The sequence below is a fragment of the Balaenoptera physalus genome (assembly GCF_965194825.1).
Source record: "Balaenoptera physalus genome assembly, chromosome: 13".
NCBI classification, from domain to species: Eukaryota; Metazoa; Chordata; class Mammalia; order Artiodactyla; family Balaenopteridae; genus Balaenoptera; species Balaenoptera physalus.
The window spans coordinates 54,901,918-54,926,283 of NC_138892.1; the positions used below are offsets into that span (position 1 = coordinate 54,901,918).

The following is a 24,366-nucleotide window of genomic DNA, read 5'->3' on the forward strand; positions in this document are numbered from 1 at the left end:
AACCATTTTGGACTCCTAAAAAGAAGTTGGGGGTCGCGTTCAAGGGAGGATCAATGGGACGTCAGGTCGCCTTTCTGAAACCCCCACTTTCTGTCCACTTCTGATTAGTTAATTCTCGGGCCTGTCTGTAGAGGGTGGGTGTTTCAATGAGGCTATTGATTTCTCCACCTCTAACCATTTTCATAAAGAATCTTCTTGATAAGTTCTGGAGCCTCATCTGTGTAAAGGTTTATTTAGATTTGGTACCGGACGCTTTACTACCGAGTGAGATAAAGCTTCAGTAAAGGATACTACGGGAGAGCTTTAGGACAAGCATCATTTTAGGAACAGCGTTCAGAAAAAGAACAGCTTCGAGAAACTAACGGTTTTTCACTTATTTCCGCATAGATGCCTCTAGAATCTTGCTAATAGTACACGGTTTTCTGCCCCACTGCTTTCCTGTCCCTTCCCCCTTCTATTCCAAAAGGCCAGGTTCCACCAAGAGGTGTTTTCTTTAAGCCACTGATCTTCACTTGTCAGTGGGGAACGTGTTATTTCCAGAAACTGCCTTTGTAAAGGAAAGTTTGAGATCCATTGCCCTATTTCTCCTAGAACTGCAGGCTGAGCTATCTAGTCCCCACTTGAAAAGGAGGAACTGTAGGTGCTTGCAGAGCCCCGTGATAGACGTGATGCTTTTTAGTCAGTATTCCACCTCCTGAGCAAGTGTTAAACGATTGCCTGAAGTGTGTGGAATCACAGGTGTAGTCACTACAGTGGATAGCTAGCCTGTCTTCACCTGGTGCTGGGTGAATTTGGCTTGTGGCAATAAGACAGAAAAGAAAATATCTTCTTTTTGTGAGTGTTAAATACCCTCTTGAATTTTGCAAACATCATTCTTGAAAAAAAACAAAACCAAACAAACCTGTATGCAACCTTTGCTCTGAAAAGTACCCCCAAAGCAGTCAGTGTATAAGGGTCTTTTACTCATGACAGGATGAATTTTAATGACTATTGACTGCATGATAATTATCTGGTTCCTGTCTTCCCCAACTAGATTGTTTGAGACATCAACATTCAGACTATTATCAATTAACACTTTAAAACTGCTCTGTTAGGCAATGTAAGTTAAGACAAATGAGTAATTAATTTAAGATTTCTGGGTAAAGTCCTAAATGGCAATAACTAGCAAAGGATTCTGAAAACACTTCTAAAGCCTTTAAAAACCAGGGCATTAAGATTATTTGTATTTATTCCAGCCTTCCCATGTTTGCACATGTACTCTCAGACTGGTGAATCTTTTACAGTTTCAAATTTGGCACCTAAGATCCTTAAAAATGATCAGACACATTTAATCTTCCCTTTTCCTACTTTATTCTGTTCTGGATCTCTTCCTGGGTCAGTTGTTTGCATACTGACCTTTTTAGAATCCTAATTTTTAAAACCATCTGTAGCCATTGAAAGGCCATTACAAACCACACTGGAGCTTATTTTATTTTCATTTTCTTAATTTTCAATGAAAAAAATTAGATTGCATTATTTATAGACATAATACTATGAAAGCAGTGTCACACTGCCAACTGCTTAGACACAGTGACTTTTAAGAGGCAGAACACAGTTTTAGTGTGTTGCTTTATTCAAATCAGGCATTTTTTGAGACTGAAATCTTGATTCTTGCCTTTAATACAGTTTTGTAGTTTAGGATGCTTGAATTTACATATTTATACATAGTGCTATGATATATGTCTCTTACGGAAGAACCAAAAAACCTCGACGTGAAAGCAAACACCTGTAATGCTACAAGCTGTGCTAAAAAGGAACCTAAGCTTTCTGAGCGTGTGTGATTTTGAATCTGAAAAGTATTAGCTATTTTAAGTGACAAACTGGAGAGTGAAGATTCATGGATCTATGAAGACATGGATCTATGTTCAAAAAGGTACATATTGCTTGGAGACTGCATTACAGTATTTACTAACCACCGAGTAATAAAAATGTGATGACAACAGCTGTAAAAAGATCTGTTTTTAGACATGGCCACTTTTCCTTTTTAAAAATTTATGAAGTGATGAAATTCAGGGGGTGATAGAAGACTTTATGGAAATTATTTTGTATAATATCAGAAAGGTTTAGTCGTCCTGGATTCTGCATCTTTAATGTAGTATTTTAATGATGAGCCTTTACAATGTGCTTTTGAATACGTAAATGTTGAAAGTGCATTTTAAGTTTGATTTATCACTAATTGCAGGTTATGGATTATCCTATACAGGTAGGGTAAGATGTGCCTCCCCAGCATTTTCCAGACGTTTGTTTTTGTTTTTTGTTTTGTTTTGCTTTTTATCATGGGCCCTAATAAAAGGTACTGTCAGATTCTGCCTAAGTTCAGCTGCGGCAGCAAACTAATGGGCATTTGCCTCTTTAATGCATGTCCCAAACTAGGAATGTTCCAAAGTGTCATCAGTTATTTCTAATGTATTTGAGAAGATGAAGCAACCAGAAACAGTTCAGTGCCCCTGCTTTTACTTCTCCAGTATTTTATTAGGAATGCCTCATTAAATCGCATTATTCTGCAGCTGTTTTGTTCGTTGAAGAGTCAAATAAAAATAAGGAACTTTACTGTGCAATGCAGTTTTGTTTTCTAGGTGAAAAACCATAAGTTGAAGTAAAATAAGCATCTAACATAGCCCCCTTTGATCTATAACTGACATTTACAAATGCAGTTCATCAACTTGTTGTTAGTAGGGCTCCATCAAAACAAAGAGAAGAAACGCATTAACACAGATTGCTGCTAGATATGAAGGCTAAGCCAGTCGAATCAACCTCATGTCTGGTCCACATACCTGCACAGCATTTCACATCCTGTATCTTGCTTATGAACCATTGATTTTAATGCCATGTAATATGGTGACTTTGCTATTTTGTTGGAAAATTCTTTGGTTTAGTTTGAATTACTTAGAGCACATGGAACTGTACCACTGGAAGAGGAGGAATAGTCTCACAATGAGTTACTGTAAGTCTTTTTAGAGAACAAGTTTTACTTTGGGTTTGGAGTGCAGTCTGAAACGGGGGAGGTGGAAAGGTGGGCCTAGCAAACAGAGACCTAGAAATTAGTTTTGGTTTTTAGTTGTCATTGACCACTGATTTATTGGGTAATTTTTAGAAAATCTGATTCTATTCATTTGGCACAGTGATTCAGTGCCCTGTCAGTGAAATATAGCTAACAATTCTTATCTTCTGCTTATTCTTAACAGAAATTTTAAGAGGAATGGTTAGACTTCATTGGAATGTGAAGAAAAGTGGTATTTAAATACTTTTCTCTGCAATATGAATCTAATCTCTACTTTTATACATATATATGCACATACATACATACATATGCTTTTAATGGGATCCATGTAAAATACTGGTTTAGTATTGAAGGGGGAGGGAATGACTTTTAAAAAAATGTCTACATTTTTAAGGTACCTAGTTTTTCACTATTTTACATGATTTGACCTACGGTGCAACTGGGTAACCATGGTTTAACAAGGTCATTTATAATTGAGTTTTACTCTTTGAGCCACTGTTGCAGGCAGTATTTTTTCTCTTCAGTTTTTCTTTCGGAGATATTTTTATTCATTAGGCTACAAATGCAAAAAAAAGAAAATCAATTTTGTCCTCTATGTAGGGGTGCTTTGGGATGTGTTTATTGACACTATGACTAGAAATCTCAACACATTTTAAACAGTGAATATATCTGTATTCTGTCTTTATTAAGTATGTGCCTCCACAGTCAAAACACAAACCGTGTGTTACGTTAGAGCATACTATTCTGGTTTCAAATGGTATCTACAAAATTTCCAGAAACGTATTGATATTATACTCCAAATTTGTTAAATTTCCTAAATGCACCCACTTCCAATGTGTATACCACATGTCTTTGTTGGATTTCATCCTGTGCTGTAACTAGGCCACCTAGTCACTGGAATTAGTGAAAATCTAGCATATTTGGGCAATTGATTATTATTACCATTGAAAAATATAAGACTTTCAGGTAACTTGGGATTCAGATGAGACATGACTATATAAGCTATAAGGAGAGTATTCTGTTTTATTCACAATTATCCCTATGGGGTATGAAATATAGCTAGGGAATCATAGTTTATATGCTTATATTAGATAAAGTCCTTTTAATCACTTCCTTCAGTCTCCTAAATTACTCCATAGTACCTGTAATTATTTTATGATTTCCCCTGAATGGCCAGTTAGCAAAGGTACATCTCCCTTTCCCCTAGCAATAGCACAAACATACTTATCAATTAAATTTATATTTATAATGCTCCTTTTACACAGTAGATTTTGGAAACTCTTTACAGAGAGATTGGATAATGTGATAATGTTGCCTTCTTAGCAATTATGATGGTAGGCTGAATTTAGTACTTTGACAAAATGGGGACAATCTGCCAAACAAGTCTTCTTTGCTCTTTTATCTTTGTGCTACATAAAGCTAACTCTTCACATAAAGCCCGGAGAGTGCAAAGGTTTGTTTTACTAAATATTTTTATGAGTTTTTTTTTTTTTTTTTGCTGCTATGAACTAGTCACTGTATAATTGCATGCATGTGCATGCAAAGATTCTAAACCTTACAGTTTGCAGTGTTAATTGCCTATGGCCTCCTGTCGCTGCATATGGAGCTTTCTGTTGAGTTTAATAATACAGAACAGATTATGGAGCTGACAGATTATGCCCCTCTTTATAAGTGAATTCATGAAGGTATCCACAGTAGGCACTATGACAGAAGATTTTTGGAAAAGTGTATATGTGCTTTGGAATTAAAGTTTTCAAGCAGAATGGCCTGGGCTATGAGGATACAAATGGATTATTTCTCGTGCAAAAAAACTGACCACTGAAAATTATTATTTATATGTAAAAACTGTGCCATGGTTTTATTTGGTTCTGGTTGAGTTTTTCTCCCTTTTTTAACATCCTTCTTGGAGATTCCAGTGAGAATTGTACTTAAATATTGGAGGAAGTAAATATGCTTTCTCTCTCCTGCTCTATTATGAAAAAGACCGTCTATATAAGAAAAGCAAGGTGTGTTATTTGTCCTCGTCTGCATTTTTCTGGCTTCATATTTTTTGTCTTGATGGATTGGAGTAAACAAAGGCAGGCAACTAAAAATGGGTTATGTGGTCATAGGAATCTTAATAACAAAACCTCAACCTATTAATAGAACACTGAGACTTTGTTAGAATGGGTTCTTCAAGAAAGCAGGCCTTTTACAGCCCTAATACTTGGGTCTACTCAAATAATACAGCTTTATGGACCAATGTAGCAAATTTGTGATTGTTCAGATCAGAAGAATTCAGAAGTGGTCAATTCAGATCATTTGAGGAAAACAACATATATACTTATATTTTTAATTTATATTAGTTTATGACAGTTCCAAATTCATTTAAGGTGGAAAAACCTAGTTATTGTTACCATTTCTTTCTCAGTTTTCCTTGTTGTAGGTGTATGATGGATGGCATACTCAAATTTGTTGGTGCTGAAGAGTTCAGTAAATTCCTCCTTAGAATGGCCATCAGACATATCAGTAGCAGTGACGTGGTCCTGCTTTTGTTTGTATTTTCTTCAGAAAGTTGAGTTGAATTGAGCGAAACAGCTCTAACTTTAGCTCTCTTTTATGGTATAAAAGGAGAAAGGAGGTAGATGATCCACCTTTAAGTCAAGCAATCCAAAGCCCAAGGGGAGAGTGAAAGGGCATTGAAACCTCATACTACAGAAAACAGAGGCCCCATTTTGGGCAGCTTTAAGTTCGAGGAAAATTCTAACCTAATTTTTTTTTTCAGGCTTAGTTCTTGAAATGTTGTATCACAGTAGTTTCCTGCTAAGATACATATTTAGCATTATTGCAAACTCCTTTTAGATTGATTGTTGTGTGTTTATAAATACACCAAAACTGGGTCAAAATTTAGACTTCGCTATTTGAAGATATATTTGCTCATCACATCATTTGTTGAGTGGTTAAAATTCATTGGCTTGCATTTTGGTTAGCAGATGAATTTTGAAAATGACTACTGTAAAACCAATGTGGTGCAGTGGTGAGAGCTCTGGAGATGCTTTTCTAACTCTACCAATAAATAACCATGTAACCACAAGAAAATCACTTTATTTCTCTGTGCCTCAGTTTCTCAGCAATATATTTTCTTCAGTCAAATTTTCAAGATAATTAAAAATGTAATTTTTTCCTGTATTCTGACCTACTAAACATCATGGTATGGGAAGTATAACAGTATTCCAGGACATACCTTTATTCAGAATGTCAAGGGACATCTAGCACAAAAAGTTCCTGGAACACCAGTAAAAGTTCCATAAATGCTTTTCAGTAAGCAATTTGTAAAAGTTAAGCTTTATATGATTGGGATGATGATGATGATGTTAATGATGATTATGGTGATGACTAAAGACTATATAGATGTAGGGACATAACATTGAATCAGACTAACTCTTATTCTGTTTATCCATTTTGCCTAGTTTGCATGATGCTGTTTTGTTGCAAAACAAGTTGTGATAGGCCATGAGTCTTAGGCTTGTTGAGGTTACATGTCTCTTCTCTACTGCTGGTTTTCATAGTCACTGAGATAAAATGGTTTGGTTGATTAACCCAAATAGAACTAATTAGCAAATGAATAATCTTCATATACCTGTTGATAATTAAACACATTCATTCAAAATCTGCATATGAACTTTAGAGAATTTATAATCCTTGGGAAATTTCATTCATTTATTCAATAAGTATTTATTGAACACTCTCTAGGTGCTTGGGGTATTTCAGTAAACAAAAAAGACAAAGATACAGAATTTACTGTTTTAGTATAATACTTGAAGTTTTGAAATGAATCTGGAGGAATGGTTCAACAGTATATTTGTGCTACATCTGCTCTTACTATTAATTCTTGTTTATAACTGTGAAGTACAGTTCTGAAAAGAGTTAAAATAGTTAAAACGTCTGAGTTGGAATGAGTTGTGAAGAAAAATATCACAGTGTGTATTTAAGGTGAGCTAATAATGTAGTTTAGTGGATTGATTCCAACTCACAAGATCGATGATCAAACTAAGGGTGACACAAACAATAGCTCCTTTTCCTGAGTTACGTACCTGAAAGAAAGAAATTCAGATAGGCTGAATGACTTGAGATCAGTGACATGATGCTTCCTAGAGCCTCTTAAAGGGGTTGCAAATTCAAATGCCTATAGGAGTCAGGCTGGGAATGTGAATGAATGAAGCAGACCAAATGGAAGATGACAAATGGCAACTGACACATAGCCTCAGCTACAGTGTTGGGGAGACTGTAGGGAATAGTGGAGATTCTGGCCAACATTCTGAGTGGGATAGCCGAACCTTGGCTTCACTTGTTGGCATGCTGGAATGTGAGTCTTGTGTTGCCAGATTTTCTGATTTGTAGAAGAGAACTTAGATGTGCAGATTTTTTAATGTGAAAGTTTCAGATTTATAAATGATGGTATTAAATTCAAATTTGAAATACTATATGGGCCAGCAGACATATCTGTGGGCCATATGCAGGCTAAGGGCCTGCAACATGACTGTGTCACTGTTGACAGAGGGATGTGTGAAGACAGCTAGCTAGGGAGATATGTGTATGCCTGCCCTTCTGTCCTCTGTAGGCACAATCCTCCAACCCCAGTTGCATCTGGAGCTAGGGTGGTTGACAGTAAAAGGCTCAGCTGGAGATGCTGAATGATAATAATGAGTGGTTCAATCTCACCGCTGTTTTTAGTTTTCTTCTGATTGACTCATTGTTGCTGAACTCACCTTGAAGTTGGTGGTACATTGGAGGGTTTAGGAGATGTGCTGGGAATACAGAAGTTTAAGTTTATGCCAGATATTTGGAATGGCTCTACAGTTCAGTAAAACCTATCCCTTTAGATCGGTGCTTCTTAAACTTCGATACGCACGCTAATCATCTGGGGGAATTTTGCTAAAATGCACGTTCTGCAGTGGGGCCTGGAGATTCTGCATGTCTAACAAGCTCCTGGGTGAAGGCTAATGAGTCTGGTACTTGAGTCGCAAGGCTTTAGAGAGCTTCTTTACCACTGAATTTCGTTTCATGCACACAGAAAGGTTGGAAGCCTCCAATTCTTACTTCTCAGACCGGTTTCTCCTTGTAGTAAGCAGCATAAACCTGGCCACCGACTCCGAACACTTTTCTCAAAGGCTCTTTAATCTGAGCACAGAATTCATAAGTGTTCAATTTAGTATTGAAGACATAATAGCTTATCATTTAGGGAGTTTAACTTCTTCATATTTTATTAATAGTTTTTTCACTAAACCAGTTTTACTAATGCCAGAAGTGTCATAGCTCAGATGTGTGACTCTAATCTACTGAGACAAGACCTGGGTCTCGTGTCACAAGCTTAGTTCACAAAAATTTTGTTGCCAGTTTTATCAACGCCCTGGAAATTCTTGCATGTTTTCTTATTGTGGTATATTAATTATAAACTGAGATTAAATTTAGACATGTCAGTCTGAGAGAGTGAAGCAGTTTGTTTTCTTGCAAGTTGTATGATTAATATAGTTTGTAATAGTAATGCTATTAAATCTTACTCAGGTTCTTTTAAGTGCTTTTAATAGAAGTTTCTATTATATTGAAGAGCTTTGCTTATAGCTGAGTAATGATATGAATTGATTTTACGGAGTCCATTAGACTGTAAGCTCTGTGAGGCAGAACCATGTTTAACATGTTTCTATTGATTCCTGGTGCTTCGCACAGTGTCTGGCACATAACAGTACTTAATAAATTTAATGGGAAGATGATCAATAGTTCATATTGATAGAATGTCTTTTTGTATGTTTCTTCAGTGTGTGAGGAAGAATTCTATGAAGAACTGTCATTTATTCTAATTGTGTGTTTGTTGTGTGTGTGTGTGAGAGAGAGAGAGCATTTATTTTGACCTCCACTTTCCATCTCTAACCTGAAAGGTATATTAGCATTAAAAAATAAATACATTCTAGGCAAAACAGCAAGGGCAAAAACAAAATGAGCATGCTGACCGATATTCCCATTCTTTCTACAATTTATTGTAACCTGGAGGTTTAGAGACTACATATGCTTGTGATTCTACTGTTGTTTGAATTAAATAATATTTGTCAATGTCAAATTTAAGTGTTGTTAATCACATATGGAATATATTTTGATTACTCTTGTCAGTGACTTGACTTATCATTCATTAGGGAATTTAAAGCCATTTATTCTTATCTACATAATTACCATTTTCATAATTTATCATGAACCAGATTTACTTATTTCACCTTCAGGAACACTGTTGACTGTGATATCATTGTTCTTGGCTTCAGTGATGTTGAAAATTACTGGTGTTCTAATTTTAAATGCTATTTAGTACAGATAGTATGTATTCAAGTATTGATTTTATTTTAGTCCTTCTGGGTTAAGCAAAGCTTTTAAATGCTTGCACCATAGATAATTTCACAAAATTAAAATTCTTTGACTGTATTTGAATACAAAGAAAACTCATGTGTATTATAAAATCAAAAAAAGTCAACTCATTATATCATTAAAAACTTAAAGTTGAATTATTGCATTGTCTTTATTTTAAAAGATTGCATTAAACTGGATATATTAGCATTCCTATATACTTAAAAAGCTGTTCAAAACCCTTAAATATAATATCTTCACTCTTTGAAATATAAAGTATATTTTTGGACTTTTTAATGAGTCAAAGGACAGACTTTAAATTGAAGGGATATGATTTTTCTCTGTATTGTCCAAAAACACTCATACTTTTATAATTAAGATCTAAGGCTATTGAGCTAGGGATACTGTGGAACCTATTGAAAAAGATAGATCTATGCTTCTTTCCCAACCCAATCTCAAATATGAGATTAATGAAAAACTTAGGTACTGTATAGTACTGAAAGATTTTCAAAATCAATAAGTAGAATTAAAATCAAGCTTATTGTATATTGGTGAAACTTTACCTTGGAGCCAAGTTTCTGTTATATTTCTGGGAAGACTGTGAGTTATGGTCTTCCTTGTCTAGTATCTTTTCCTAGCAGCTGATTACCTCTAGTCTTTAAAATGGGCTTCAGGGTTTGTGGCTAATATTTCATTTTGTATTTTGTGAAATCTGCTTCAAGTTCACTGGGTAGATGGTATGGCAGACTGGAGTGAAATGAAAGCAAAAAGCAGACTGAATAACTGGCAATCAGGGATTATAAAGGTGGCAGGGTTAGCATTTTGTAGGATATGATGGGGAAAAGGTATTAGATAGGAGGTCAGATGGAGTGAAAGGGAAGAAAAAGCATCAGAAGGGAAGTTCATTCTAGCTAGAATTTTTATACAACAAAAAGAGGAAATAATTGACCTTTGAGAGAAGGAAAAAGACAAAGAATACATCCATTGTAATTCTTGGGGAACAAAGAGGTAAAATGGCAACAAACTAAAGGAAAGCTATAGAGGAGGGAAAGATGTATGGTGCCAAACCAATTTTTCCCTCTTGATCTTGTAAAAACTCTGTCCAGGAATAAGAAATTTCTGTCAGGTTTTTTTGTTTTTCTTTTTTTTTAAACCAAACTAAAAGCCAGAACGAATGGATCCTAGTTCTGACCTCACCTACATGTACTCGACCCTGAAAAAAGTTACTGAACATTTTTGTCATCAGTTTTCTCAGTGGTAAATAAGATGATTGGATTTAATCATTACTTAGATCTCTCTAAGCTCTGTAAGTCAGTGATGACCATAGGTCATCCTTCTGTGCTTCTATTCTGTCCCCTGAACATATCTTAGACACTGCCCTGTCTGCTTCCTTCCTAGACTGTGAAATTCTTGATCTAGAAATGTGTTTTATTCTTCAACTTGTACTACCTAAGCCTACCCTAGAATATTCAGGCGGTTACTAAGTGTTTTATTAATTGATCTTTAATTTTGTTATTCTAAAATTCTATATTTTTTATCTTCATAATAAACAATGGTGTGTTCTAGAGGCATAAATAATAATAACATTTGTATGCTGCTGTATTGTTTATAAAACAGTTTCATGCATGTGATTTCATTTGATGTTCAAAATGGCTGTGAGTTAGGGATAAGTGCTATCCTCAATTTCAGGTGAGGAAACTGATAGAGACTGGTAAAAATCATACAACTAGTGAGTGCCAAGAGGTTGGCTTGAATTCAAAGCCTATCTGTTGGGAGAAAATTCTCCCTGGGTCTCTCAAGACACTAAGTACCCTTTTGTTCCATAATATCTTTTTAAGGATGTTTAGAAAGTGATCAGTCTTGGAAGATAATGTCTTCCTCTGAATCACAGGGCAGATTTGCTTGCTGTCCAGCATAATAAAAATAATGTCTCCCTTCAAGGCAAAGAGCATGTCTGCTTGTAGCCCATCATAAAAGATTTCCTAATCTCAAGGTTCCACAAACCAATGCATGTGCAACATACATATGGGCTGCTTTGTATCACACCTGTGGGACTTGTGGACAAAGGGGACTGACTCGAAAGTGATGTTCATGCTTCTTGCTATGTAACAAGTCCTCTCTGACCCAGGAGTCTTAAGTCTTTTGCCAGCATCCATAAAATATGGCAGGCTTCCAAGCAGCATAAAAAAATCTCAGACCCTTTGTAGTTTGTAGTTAACAGTACATCTTTATGTTACATTAAAGAAAGTCTCTTTTTCTTTATGTAGTTTATGTCCACTTTCATAGCCACTCTAAGAAGAATTGTAAGAAAATTAATGGCCTGTTATACACTGCCAGGCTTTTAGTTCTGAGGACCCTCTTCAGACCCATCCTCCTCTGATATTTGGAAAGATCCTTTGGTGGCACTATAGAGGGGAGGTTCCATGGCATCCAGAATAGGAAACCAGGGAGACCAGCTAGAGAGCTAGTGAGAATTGGCAAGAGTTTGACAAAAAATGTTGGAAGAAGGGAGGAAGAAAAGGCACAATTTAGACGTAGGAGATGGAACCAATTGGTCCTGGAGACTGAATGTGCCAAAGAGGGAAAGGGTCAAGAATAGGTCCTGGCTTGGGCGACTGGTGCTGTTTATACAGTGAGATCTCCAAAGCTACTCTAGTGTATTTAGATGAAGATAGTTGGTTTAATTTTAAGTATTCTGAGTTTGAGGTGCCCTTGGGATACTCAAGAGAAAATCTAAATAAGTAGTGGTAAATTTGGGTTGGGCGTTCAGGACAGAATTACGGTTTAGACATAGAGATTTGGGAGTCATCAGTGTACGTGTTGCTGTTGAAACCTAACTAGATGAGATCTCCAGGAAGAGTGTTTGTATAAACACCAAGGAGAGAGCCCTGGGGAGCAATAACATATATAAAAGAATCTCAGCTCTTTTTAATATCAGAAAGGAGACTCACCTTTCTCTCTGTTGTTCTCTCTTTGGGCTTTTGTTCAGCTTGCTGCAACTTGGCCTCATAAAGCATGAGGTCCACCTTTCCTGTAATCTGCTGTGTAGAGAAGCTGATGATAGCAGGAAGAGAGAACAATGGAGGAAAGTGGGGAGCATGCCTGGCGTTTCTTATTTGTATTTTCCCCTCTGCTAACCCTGGAGATCATTGTATTAAGGCTGTGCCCCTGCAGAGCTGTCATGGACAAGCATACTGTGAGCGGATAGAGACTTTCCCCTGTGGTCTTTACTCTTTGTGGAGATCTATAGACATTTTAAAAATTAAAAAGTTGAGCATTCACGATGTGCCAGGCACTGTGCCAAACACTTTACATGAATTCTCTCATCTAGTATACACAGTAATTCCAGAAGAAGGTGCTACTGTTATCCCTAGTTTATAAATAAGTGACTTGACCAAGGCAGTACAGCTTTTAAGAATCAGACAAGTCTTGAATCATACACCCTGGCTTCAGAGCTGAGTTTTTAACCATATAGTACTGCATCTCAGTCATACTTGTTTTTTTTTTTTTAAACTTTTGGGTTTGTTTGTTTGTTTGTTTATTTATTTATTTATTTATGGCTGTGTTGGGTCTTCGTTTCTGTGTGAGGGTTTTCTCTAGTTGCGGCAAGCGGGGGCCACTTTTCATCGTGGTGCGTGGGCCTCTCACTATCGCGGCCTCTCTTGTTGCGGAGCACAGGCTCCAGACGCGCAGGCTCAGTAATTGTGGCTCACGGGCCTAGTTGCTCCGTGGTATGTGGTATCTTCCCGGACAAGGGCTCGAACCCGTGTCCCCCGTATTGGCAGGCAGATTCTCAACCACTGCGCCACCAGGGAAGCCCAGTCATACTTGTTAGAATAGTAGACTCATTCTGCTGAACAGACTGCTGGTTAAAGAATTGTCTTGGTTCAAATTATTTCTATCTAGACATCCTAAGTAGGTCCTACCTCTCTAAGTTTAGAATTGTATCATTAAAATTACACTGTAACGTCCATAGCATTCTTTGAATATCTCTCAGATTTCCCATATGTAGCCTTCTATGATTCTCTAATTCCATTTGATAAGAAATTTTATTAAGTAATGAGATAAAGATCTAGCATTCAAGAAAATTTGAAAAATTTATTCACATACTTATATATTTGTACCTTTGAATTGAAGAAAAAAGCTCTAACTTCTAAACAAATGTGAGCTAAAATGTGTCTTTTTCTGGAATTTAAATTCAAACTGAAACATTCTATTACATTTATCTTACAAAAATCTCTCTTCGCTCTTTGCTGTGTAAGAAAATGTGTTTCTTAAGGGTAGGGTGGGAATAGCCTATGCAGCAGTCCCGGCTGCAGAGCTCAGTTGCCTCTGTAGAACATCAGTATAAGACTAATTAGATGTTAAATGCTTGGTGAGTATTGAACAATGCATTCTTCTAATTTTCTGATTAATGACAAAGCTTCATGAAAACATTAATTGTATTGGAAGAATTCAGATAATCCCTTTCTGAGTAAAACAGAAAATATATCTGTAAATGGACTTTTTTCCTAATAATATAGTAATACAGGCAGCAGACATGCTATGGTCATACGAATAGTAGGTTCCTATTCTTGAAGGTTATGGATGTGTTTAATATGATGACCAAATCAAGGGAGGAGTACTGTATTATGCAATAGCTACATTATATTTTCTTTTGAATCTGTCTTTAAAACTCAGTGTTGGAAAGGGATGGGAACATATTGAATCTTTTTTATTTTTTAAATAAGAGGTATCATGCAAAGTAAGCATATATATGTATATATATATTCAGAATATGTATATATATTATGTTTTATATGCTCTTTGTTTACTTCTGTTTCTTAGTCTGAATTATTTCTTCTAGAATGGATTAGTAGTTGGTGATAATTTATCTTAATTATCAATACTGTAAGTATCATTATAGATTGCACTCTAAAACTATAAAAAGCCCCAGCTAGAAAGTTTTGTTATACTAAGAGAAAGGCCTCTTGTGAAATATAAGATTTAAAATCATAACAAACAACAATGTACTTTCATTTGAAGAGCCACTTTGCTGAAGATTACAGGGCAGTTTTATTTCAAATGACTGGGGATATGGCAAAGTGAAAATGTGGTATAAAAGCAGTTTATTGTAGATACACAATAACTTTAGAAAAGAAGAAAAATGTGAAGTTTAAAGAAATGATGATATAATCAAAGCGATGAGTAGGCATTTCAAATATTTTTCTATTTTTATATATTTTCTCATTTTATTATAACATTTACACCTGATTCAACCCCTCCCCCTGCCATAATCTTATAGTTTTAAATCAGGAAAAAACCTTGGAGTATATATAGTAGAATCCAAAAGCCTCACTTTATATAAATGAGTTCTCAAGGACCAGAGAAGTAGCCAGATTTGCTGAAGAGCACAGAAATAGTGGCAGACCCAGGTCTGGAACCTGGTTTTTCTGATTTCCCAATGCGATGTTTCCACTACAGATAATCTTTGCCAGCTTTTTATAGCATCAAAGTTCTGAAAGGGCGTTTCAGAGGGCACCTAATCTGTCTCGCTTTCTTACACTGATTTAGAAAGTTATGTGAACATTGATCACATAACTTTGATCCAAATAAGGATAAAAATCTACAGAGAAAAGAATGCTAAAATTTTTTTTTTTTTAGTTTTATTTATTTATTTATTTATCTATTTATGGCTGTGTTGGGTCTTCGTTTCTGCGCGAGGGCCTTCTCCAGTTGCGGCAAGCGGGGGCCACTCTTCATTGCGGTGCACGGGCCTCTCACTATCGCGGCTTCTCTTGTTGCGGAGCACAGGCTCCAGATGCGCAGGCTCAGCAATTGTGGCTCACGGGCCTAGTCGCTCCGAGGCATGTGGGATCTTCCCAGACCAGGGTTCGAACCCGTGTCCCCTGCATTGGCAGGCAGATTCTCAATCACTGCGCCACCAGGGAAGCCCAAGAATGCTAAAATTTCATTCAATAATTTATTCTAGAGTTTAATACCCTATGTGTCAATATATGTATTCATTGAATCATTGTTTATGTGATTAAACTGCTATGTGTCAGGCACTATGCTATGTGCTGCAGATACTTACTTAGTAAAGCAGAGAGTTTCCTTACTTCTTGGAGTTTATAATCTAGTAGGAGAGCTAGCCAATACACAAACATGTTATGTATGTATATACATATACACACAAATATATTTACCAATCAGGGTAAGGCTGTATCTTCAAATATTTAGAAAATAGTGTTGTATCAGTGGAAAGACATATAAGGAGTAAGATTTTGATGCAAAAGGAGAAAAAATTTGTAATATTTAGAGCTGTCTAAAAATTAAGAGTTTTAGAAAGTGGTAAATTTCTAACATTGGGGTGTTCATGAAAGTGCAACTGGACAGATTCCAGGAGAGCATTATTTTGGAGGCATTCAAATGGTAGATGGACCTTTTATTAAGTTAGTTTTCTTTGAACTTCTTTATGGGAAAATTAAATTTTTGACCCAGTGGATTTTATTTAGGCTTCATTTTATTTGATTTCTCTGACATTTGATTTAGATGACCATTATCTTCTTTTCCAACTCAACTTCCCTCCCCCCACAGGCTGATTGAACAATATTTGTGGTTCTCTTCCTACTTCTATGATCATTCTTTTTTTTAATTTTAACATCTTTATTAGAGTATAATTGCTTTACAGTGGTGTGTTAGTTTCTGCTGTATAACGAACTGAATCAGCTATACATATACATATATCCCCATATCTCCTCCCTCTTGTGTCTCCGTCCCAACCTCCCTATCCCACCCCTCTACGTGATCACAAAGCACCGAGCTGATCTCCCTGTGCTATGTGGCTGCTTCCCACTAGCTATCTATTTCACATTTGGTGGTGTATATATGTCATTGCCACTCTCGCACTTCGTCCCAGCTTACCCTTCCCCCTCCCCATGTCCTCAAGTCCATTCTCTACTTTTGCGTTTTTATTCCTGTCCTGCCCCTAGGTTCTTCAGAACCACATTTTTGGTTTTTTTTTTTAGATTCCATATATATGTGTTAGCATATGGTATTTGTTTTTCTCTTTCTGACTGACTTCACTCTGTATGACAGACCCTAGGTCCATCCACCTCACTACAGATAGCTCAATTTCGTTTCTTTTTATGGCTGAGTAATATTCCATTGTATATATGTGCCACATCTTCTTTATCCATTCATCTGTCGATGGACACTTAGGTTGCTTCCATGTCCTGGCTATTGTAAATAGTGCCGCAATGAACATTGTGGTACATGTCTCTTTTTGAATTATGGTTTTCTCAGGGTATATGCCCAGTAGTGGGATTGCTGGGTCGTATGGTAGTTCTATTTTTAGTTTTTTAAGGAACCTCCATACTGTTCTCCATAGTGGCTGTATCAATTTACATTCCCACCAACAGTGCAAGAGGGTTCCCTTTTCTCCACACCCTCTCCAGCATTTATTGTTTGTAGATTTTTTGATGATGGCCGTTCTGACTGGTGTGAGGTGCTACCTCATTGTAGTTTTGATTTGCATTTCTCTAATGATTAGTGATGTTGAGCATCCTTTCATGTGTTTGTTGGCAATCTGTATATCTTCTTTGGAGAAATGTCTATTTAGGTCTTCTGCCCATTTTTTAGATTGGGTTGTTTGTTTTTTTGATATTGAGCTGCATGAGCTGCATGTAAATTTTGGAGATTAATCCTTTGTCAGTTGCTTCATTTGCAAATATTTTCTCCCATTCTGAGGGTTGTCTTTTCATCTTGTTTATGGTTTCCTTTGCTGTGCAGAAGCTTTTAAGTTTCATTAGGTCCCATTTGTTTATTTTTGTTTTTATTTCCATTTCTCTAGGAGGTGGGTCAGAAAGGATCTTGCTGTGATTTATGTCATAGAGTGTTCTGCCTATGTTTTCCTCTAAGAGTTTTATAGTGTCTGGCCTTACATTTAGGTCTTTAATCCATTTTGAGTTTATTTTTGTGTATGGTGTTAGGGAGTGTTCTAATTTCATTCTTTTACATGTAGCTGTCCAGTTTTCCCAGCACCACTTATTGAAGAGGCTGTCTTTTCTCCACTGTATATTCTTGCCTCCTTTATCAAAGATATGGTGACCATATGGGCGTGGGTTTATCTCTGGGTTTTCTATCCTGTTCCACTGACCTATATTTCTGTTTTTGTGCCAGTACTATACTGTATTGATGACTGCAGCTTTGTAGTACAGTCAGAAGTCTGGGAGCCTGATTCCTCCAGCTCCGTTTTTTTCCCTCAAGACCGCTTGGACTATTCGGGGTCTTTTGCATCTCCATACAAATTTTAAGATTTTTTGTTCTACTTCTGTAAAAAATGCCATTGGTAATTTGATAGTGATTGCGGTGAATCTGTAGACTGCCTTGGGTAGTATAGTCATTTTCACAATGTTGATTCTTCCAATCCAAGAACATGGTATATCTCTCCATCTGTTTGTATCGTCTTTAATTTCCTTCATCAGTGTCTTATAGTTTTCTGCATACAGATCTTTGGTTGCCTTAGGTAGGTTTATTCCTACGTACTTTCTTCTTTTTGTTGCAGTGGTAAATGGGAGTATTTCCTTAATTTCTCTTTCAGATTTTTCATCATTAGTGTATAGGAATGCAAGAGATTTCTGTGCATTAATTTTGTATCCTGCAACTTTGCCAAATTCATTGATTAGCTCTAGTAGTTTTCTGGTAGCATCTTTAGGATTCTCTATGTATAGCCTCATGTCATCTGCAAACAGTGATAGCTTTACTTCTTTTCTGATTTGGATTCGTTTTATTTCTTTTTCTTCTCTGATTGCTGCAGCTAAAACTTCCAAAACTATGTTGAATAATAGTGGTGAGAGTGGAAATCCTTGTCTTTTTCCTGATCTTAGATGAGATGCTTTCAGTTTTTCACTATTGAGAATGATGTTTGCTGTGGGTTTGTCATATATGGCCTTTATTAAGTTGAGGCAAGTTCCCTCTATGCCTACTTTCTGGAGGGTTTTTATCATAACTGGGTGTTGAATTTTGTCAAAAGCGTTCTCTGCATCTATTAAGATGATCATATGGTTTTTCTCCTTCAGTTTGTTAATATGGTGTGTCACATTGATTGGTTTGCATATACTGAAGAATCCTTGCATTCCTGGAATAAACCCCACTTGATCATGGTGTATGATCCTTTTAATGTGCTGTTGGATTCTGTTTGCTAGTATTTTGTTGCGGATTTTTGCATCTATGTTCGTCAGTGATATTGGCCTGTAGTTTTCTTTCTTTGTGACATCTTTGTCTGGTTTTGGTATCAGGGTGATGGTGGCCTTGTAGAATGAGTTTGGGAGTGTTCCTCCCTTCTGGCTTACAGAGTTTCTGCTGAAAGATCAGCTGTTTACCTTATGGGGATTCCCTTGTGTGTTATTTGTTATTTTTCCCTTGCTGCTTTTAATATTTTTTCTTTGTATTTAATTTTTGATAGTTTGATTATTATGTATCTTGGTGTGTTTCTCCTTGGATTTATCCTGTATGGACCTCTCTGTGCTTCCTGCACTTGATTAACTATTTCCTTTCCCATATTAGGGAAGTTTTCAACTATAATCTCTTCAAATATTTTCTCAGTCCTTTTCTTTTTCTCTTCTTCTGGGACCCATATAATTCGAATATTGGTGCATTTAATGTTGTCCCAGAGGTCTCTGAGACTGTCCTCAATTCTTTTCATTCTTTTTTCTTTATTCTGGTCTGTGGTAGTTATTTCCACTATTTTATCTTCCAGGTCACTTATCCTTTTTTCTGCCTCAGTTATTCTGCTATTGATTCCTTCTAGAGAATTTTTAATTTCATTTATTGTGTTGTTCATCATTGTTTGTTTGCTCTTTAGTTCTTCTATATCCTTATTAAACATTTCTTGTATTTTCTCCATTCTGATTCCAAGATTTTGGATCATCTTTACTATCATTACTCTGAATTCGTTTCCAGGTAGACTGCCTATTTGTTTGGTCTGGTGGGTTTTTTCCCTTGCTCCTTCATCTGCTGTGTGTTTCTCTGTCTTCTCTTTTTGCTTAACTTACTGTGTTTGGGGTCTCCTTTTCACAGGCTGCAGGTTCATAGTTCCCATTGTTTTTGGTGTATGCCCCCAGTGGCTAAGGTTGGTTCAGTGGGTTGTGTAGGCTTCCTGGTGGAGGGGACTGGTACCTGTGTTCTGGTGGATGAGGCTGTATCTTGTCTTTCTGGTGGGCAGGACCATGTCTGGTGGTGTGTTTTGGGGTTTTTGTGACCTTATCATGATTTTAGGCAGCCTCTCTGCTAATGGGTGGTGTTGTGTTCCTGTTTTGCTAGTTGTTTGGCTTAGGGTGTCCAGCAATGTAGCTTCCTGGTTGTAAAGTGGAGCTGGGTCTTAGCGCTGAGATGGAGGTCTCTGGGAGAGCTTTCGCCGTTTGCTATCACGTGGAGCTGGGAGGTCTCTGGTGGACCAATGTCCTGAACGTGGCTCCCCCACCTCAGAGGCACAGGTCGGACACCCGGTCGGAACACCAAGACCCTGTCAGCCACACGGCTCAGAAGGAAAGGGAGAAAAAAAAGAAAGAAAGAAGGAAAAAATAAAATAAAATATAATAAAATAGTTATTAAAGATTAAAAAAAAGTAATAAAAAAAGGAAGAAAAAAAAAGGTAGAAAGAAGAGAGCAACCAAAGTAGAAAACAAAGCCACCAATGATAAGAAGCGCTAAAAACTATACTAAAAAAACCCACAAAAAACGGACAGACAGAACCCTAGGACAAATGGTAAAAATAAAGCTATACAGACAAATCACACAAAGAAGCATACACATACACACTCACAAGAAGAGAAAAAGGAAAAAAAAAAATACATTGTTGCTCCCAATGTCCACTGCCTCAATTTGGAATGATTCGTTGTCTCTTCAGGTATTCCACAGATGCAGGGTTCATCAGGTTGATTGTGGAGATTTAATCCACTGCTTCTGAGGCTGCTGGGAGGAATTTCCCTTTCTCTTCTTTGTTAGCACAGCTCCTGGGGTTCAGCTTTGGATTTGGCCCCGTCTCTCCGTGTGGGTCGCCTTAGGGCGTCTGTTCTTCCCTCAGACAGGACGGGGTTAAAGTAGCAGCTGATTAGGGGGCTCTGGCTCACTCAGGCCGGGGGGAGGGAGGGGTACTGAATGCGGGGCGAGCCTGCGGCGGCAGAGGCCAGCGTGACATTGCATCAGCCTGAGGCACGCCGTGCATTCTCCCGGGGAAGTTGTCCCTGGATCACGGGAGCCTGGCAGTGGTGGGCTGCACAGGCTCCCGGGAGGGGAGGTGTGGAGAGTGACCTGTGATTGCACACAGGCTTCTTGGTGGCTGTAGCAGCAGCCTTAGCATCTCATGCCCGTGTCTTGGGTCCGCGCTGATAGCCGCGGCTCGCGCCCGTCTCTGGAGCTCGTTTAGGTGGTGCTCTGAATCCCCTCTCCTCACACACCCCAAAACAATGGTTTCTTGCCTCTTCGGCAGTTCCAGACCTTTTCCCGGACTCCCTCCCCGCTAGCTGTGGCGCGCTAACCCCTTCAGGCTGTGTTCACGCCGCTAACCCCAGTCCTCTCCCTGGGGTCTGACCTCTGAAGCCGGAGCCTCAGCTCTCAGCCCCCACCCGTCCCGGCGGGTGAGCAGACACGTCTCTTGGGCTGGTGAGTGCTGGTCAGCACCGATCCTCTGTGTGGGAATATCTCTGCTTTGCCCTCCACACCACTGTTGCTGAGCTCTCTTTTGAGGCTCCGAATCTTCCCCCCTCTGCCACCCCGTCTCCGCCCGCGAAGGGCCTTCCTAGTGTGTGGAAACCTTTCCTCCTTCACAGCTGCCTCCCAGAGGTGCAGGTCCCATCCCTAGTCTTTTGCCTCTGTTTTTTATTTTGCCCTACCCAGGTACGTGGGGAGTTTCTTGCCTTTGGGGAAGTCTGAGGTCTTCTGCCAGCGTTTAGTAGGTGTTCTGTAGGAGTTGTTCCACATGTAGATGTATTTGTGGGGATGAAGGTGATCACCACGTCTTATTCTTCCGCCATCCTGAAGGTCGTAGTCCCATGATCATTCTTTAGAACCTCTTTTGCTGGCTCCTCTTCCTCAGTATTTCCTTGAAGTATGATGTTCCCTAGTACTCTGTCCTTGGCACATCTACGTATTTACATTTCCGTGTTAATCTTATTCACTCTGATCACTTACCTAGTGCCAATGTGTTGATGATTTCCAAATCTGAGGTTCATAGCAAGATTTTTTCAGTCTGAATATCCAGTGTATACTAGGCCTCTCCATCTGGATGTCTCTGATTGAACTCATTCTCTACTCTCTCAAAACTCTTCTATGTTTTCCTTTGTCACCAAATAATATTTAAATCTGAGTAAAGACTTAAAAGTTGTCTCAGAAAGTGGTGAATTTCCAATATTGTAGGTTATGGATACTTATCATTCACCAGGTTATCTAGATCAGAAACTCAGACACAGGTTTAGAAGATACTGGTCTGGAACGAAGTCCATTGCATGTGGTAGATACTTAATAATAGTCAAATAAATGAATGGATGAAGTTTATGCTTGATACTGAGGCCAGTTTCTTTCTTCTGCTCCTAAAGGAGATTAAACCATTTGGTAAGGAAGGTTGTGGAATGATCTTTTTCACTAAGTTCAGAATGTCTTAAAGGGAAATTGAGGAAGAGACTCTTCAAGGTCTTTTCTAGTTAGGAAACCTCATTTTTTCCATGTATGTAGTGAAGACATGAGACTAACATTTTTTGAGTACTTTACATTGGGCAATGCCCTGAGTTAGGGACCTTTATATATATTAGTTTATTTATTCCTCATAATGACCTAAGGGCCCCAGGGATTAGTATCGATATCCTCATTCTCATTTTATGGCTAAATAGTTGATTGTCAAAGAGGTTAAAGAGCAGCCCTGCTGAAGGCCACTAAGCTTATTAGGTGACTGAACTCAAATTTGTACCCAGATTATTTGAATTCAAAGGCAAAGGCTTGCTCTAGCCTTCATTTGTTTTCTGTTGATTATTTTCAGTTAACCAAGGTCACTGACATTTTAATTTCATCTTTATATATGAAAACACTTTGCATGTTCATGTAGCTTTGAGTGTGAAATTAATATGTATTAACCACCTACTCTGTGTTTTTACTGAGTAGTATTATGCAGTAAAAAGAGGGAGAATTCAGCCCTTGCCTTGAAAGAGCTTTTGACATAGCTGCCCACAGTGTTATGAAACATGCTGTCTGGGCCATTATGGAGGCTGTGGAAAACCATTTAAACCACTCTGGATCCAAGATTAATTCCTGTAATGCTTCATTTTTCTTGCTGAATTGTTGTAGTTACATGATCTTGGAAATACTTTTTGGTATACTGATGAATATATCACTGAAGTCATGTCAAGAGAGTCTTCTATTTAGATGGAACTATTGGGGCCCTCTTTTAAGCACTCACAACTTTGATTTACATCCCTTAATGCCTCCACCTTATTTTGATGAAATTATTTGTTTGCCTTAAACACTAGATTATGTGATTCTTGAAGGCAGGGGCTGTTTTTTGCCTATTTCCTGGCATGTTGTTGTCCCTTAATAAATGTTTGTTGGAGAAGGAAGGGAGAGAGGGAGGAAGGAAGGAAAGCATCCTTGTTTTTTATCTCCTAAACTTATAATTTTGTTACATAAAAATGTTAAATTTGTCTGAAATGTTTCGTTTTTGTTTTTGTTTTTTTTTGGCCACACGATGTGCCATGCAGGATCCTAGTTCCCTAACTAGGGATTGAACCCATGCCCCTGCAGTGGAAGCACGGAGTCTTAACCATTGGACAAACAGGGAAATCCCTGAAATGTTTTTTTTTTTAAAGAATGGCCTTACTGCATGATCTATACTGTTTTTCTTTTTGACAAAGATTTTATGATGATTTGCTCTGGTAGGTTTCCAGTAACGTTTAAAATATATATATATATATATATATATATATATATATATATATATGAGAGACAATATAATTATACTCTATCTTCCTAATCCTCCATGAATTTTTAAAAATAATAGGTGTGGGCCTGTGGCCAGCTTCTTAATATTATAATAGATTAAATATATTTCTTTTCTTAAAAATAAATTTTATTTATTTATTTATTTTTGGCTGCATTGGGTCTTGGTTGCTGTGCGCGGGCTTTCTCTAGTTGGGGCGAGCGGAGGCTACTCTTCATTGCGGTGCGCAGGCTTCTCATTGCGGAGGCTTCTCATGTTGCAGAGCACGGGCTGTAGGCATGTGGGCTTTAGTAGTTGTGGCACGTGGGCTCAGTAGTTGTGGCTCATGGACTCTAGAGTGCAGGCTCAGTAGTTGTGGCGCACGGGCTTAGTTGCTCTGTGGCATGTGGGGTCTTCCTGGATCAGGGCTCGAACCCATGTCCCCTGCATTGGCAGGCGGATTCTTAACCACTGCACCACCAGGGAAGCCCCGAAATGTATTTATTCTTACTTCCTCAGTGTTATCAGTATGCAACACATCAAAAGGGAAGAAAACAGGTCCTTTGAAGTCTCCGGTGAAATTCTTTTTTTGGGGAGTGTCTGTTCCCAATGATTTATTATAAATGGAATGTCATGCAGCAGAAGTTTCTTCTTATCGTTCAAACTTTGTTCTAGTCACAGCTGTAGTTTTCTTTCAATACCATCAAAGTTCAGGGACTATATTGCAGAATCTGGAATTGTTCTGTAATGTAAAATTTTAGCAAAGCAGAGCTGAAGAATTGTGCATTAAGGATTTGCTTACTTATGTTCTCTTTTCTCTTCAAATACTGTAGCTCATCTGCACATATCAGTTATCAGTAACAAGGTGATGGTTAATAGTAAAGCAATAATAACAGTAATTAATACTAAAATAATCATAACAGCAATAATACAGTGTATAATCAGAGAGATCATGTGATACCTTAAGTGTGATGTGTCATAGCAAAGTGAATAATGTTGCTAGGCTGCAAAC

At 37.7% G+C, this 24,366-nt stretch overlaps 1 protein-coding gene across 2 annotated transcripts in view; it reads left to right on the forward strand.

Moving 5' to 3' along the window:
* The window catches only part of TAFA2 (TAFA chemokine like family member 2), a 588,983-nt gene that overhangs the window by 59,533 nt on the left and 505,084 nt on the right, over nt 1-24,366 (forward strand). The gene's annotated exons all lie outside the window — the stretch shown is intronic.